Here is a 2,357-nt window from a genome sequence, read left to right as displayed (position 1 = left end):
AATGTTGCTATACACATGAGATTACAAATATCTCTTCAAGATCCTGATTTTAATTACTCTGTATATATCCAAAAGTAGAATTGCTGGATAATATGGTCATTGTATTTTCATTTTTTGAGGAACCTCCATACTTTTTCTGTAGCAGATGTATCTTTTACATCCCCTCCAGCAATGTAAAAGATTCCAATTTCTCCATGCCCTGTCAGCACTTATTTTCTTCCTCTTCTTCCTTCTCCTCTTCTTCTCTTATAGTAAGACATCCTAACAGATGTGAGGTAATATGTCACTGTGGATTTGATTTACATTTCCCTGATGATGACTGAAGTCAAAAATCTTTTCATATACCTCTGGCCATTATGTATCTAGAGAGATGCCTATTTAAGTCCTTTCCTTTATCACTTTTCTAACTGGATTATTTAGTTTTTTGCTATTGAGTTACAGAAGTTTACTACATCTTTTGGATATTAACCCCTAATCAGATATATGATTTGCAAATATTGTCTCCCATTCTGTGGGTTAACTTTTTATTCTGTAGTTTTCCCTTTCCTGTGCAGAAGCTTTTGAGTTTGATATTGTTCTACTTGCCTATTTTTGCTTTTGTGGCCTGTGCTTTTGGTGTCATACTAAATAAATCATTGCCAAGGCCAACGCCAAGAAGCTCTTCCCCTATGTTTTCTTCTAGGAATTTTACAGCTTTAGGATATATGTTTAAGTCTTTAATCCATTTTAATCCATCCTCTGTTGATTTATGTGTGCGGTGTAAGATGAGGGTCTACTTGCATTCTTTCACACGTTGATATTCAGTTTTCCCAACACCATTTGCTAAAGAGAGTATCTTTTTCCTTTTGTTTATCTTGACACCCTTGTCAAAGATTACTATCAGTATTTTAAAGCCCTCTTAAAAAACTAAACATTTGGCGGGGGGGAACACATAAAGATACAGTCTTTGCTTATCAACAAATTTGAACAAAGGAAACACAAAGTGTGTCAATGTACAGAAATGAAGCACCAGCAAATAAGACATGGTTACGTTTAAAATACAGAGACAAAGCTGGAAAGCAAGATAACAATTTCTTTGTGGGGATTTCAGAACGTAGTGACTGCTTTATATAGTTTTTACCTGAAAACAACAGAATGTCACATAATACATCTAAGTGTCCAAAGTGGTATATTCCTGAAGCTAATAATATACAACAGATTAATTAATTGAATTTAAATTAAAAAAAAAGAAAAAGAATATTATCAATGTTTAACTATTAGAAGTTTCTAAACAGTTTTTATTGATATTGAATTCCTTCAAAATTTCTAAAATCAAATATAATCCCATGAAAATAATTTGAAAATATAAGCATGAATGTAATTTACATATTAAAGTTATGTAAAAATTGGAAGTAAAAAGAAGTGATTAATATTATTTGTAAACATTGATATTAAATCTGAACAGAATGCTAACAATGTGTAATTAATGTGTAATTAAATGGGACATAAAGAAATTCATCATGAGCCAGTTCTTATAACCTTATCCAGAGCCCCACCAAACTTAAATATGTTCAATATTTGAAGTCTGAAATAAAATCAGTAATGCTAATATATCAAAAGAAATAAACAATATAAGCTTCTTTCTAAATGCTGAGAAGGCACTTGATAAAAATATACCATTTATTCTTACCCAAATAAATAAGCAAGCTTATGAAGAACAAAGTTTAAAATTTACAAGCATCCTTAATAAAAGAAAGAATGAGTCAAAGAAATGTTAGATATGCAAAGAGGGAAAACGTAAATCACATCTGAGTTCCAGCAGAGCATTAGAAGTAGGTGGGAAACAGGCAGAAAAATTTGAAGAGATTAGTGTCAAGAAAAGTCTTCGAAAATTTTTATTAATTCAACTAGTATCTCAAGAAATATATTGTATAAGTTGATTAATTTTAAACGAAATGGTGTGTTTTATTTTAAATTAAGTGAGTTATTTTAAACTAAATGAGTTTCTAATAATAATAATTAACAATAAATCATTTGAACTAAAGTTGACATTGAAGAGCTGACGATGAAAATATGTCATGAAAATAAGGCAAAACTAATGTTTTAAGATAGTCATCCACTCAACTATACTTAAAGAGTACCTATTATGTATCTTACAGTATTGTGAGCAGTGGTTATTTGCAGTGCACAAAATAGTCTGAATTCTTAGGACAGAAAATCAAGAGAATTGAAAGAGAAAACAAGTTCAGTACAATTCTAGAAGAATTTCTGTTACAGGCAATTTATTAAAGGAATGCAAGAGCATAACAAAGAACACGGAGGACATGGGGATATGGAGAGGAGAGGGAGTTGAGGGAAACTGGAAGGGGAGATGAACC

This window comes from Meles meles, chromosome 14, assembly GCF_922984935.1.
Source record: "Meles meles chromosome 14, mMelMel3.1 paternal haplotype, whole genome shotgun sequence".
Taxonomy (NCBI): domain Eukaryota; kingdom Metazoa; phylum Chordata; class Mammalia; order Carnivora; family Mustelidae; genus Meles; species Meles meles.
This window is presented reverse-complemented; position numbering follows the sequence as displayed.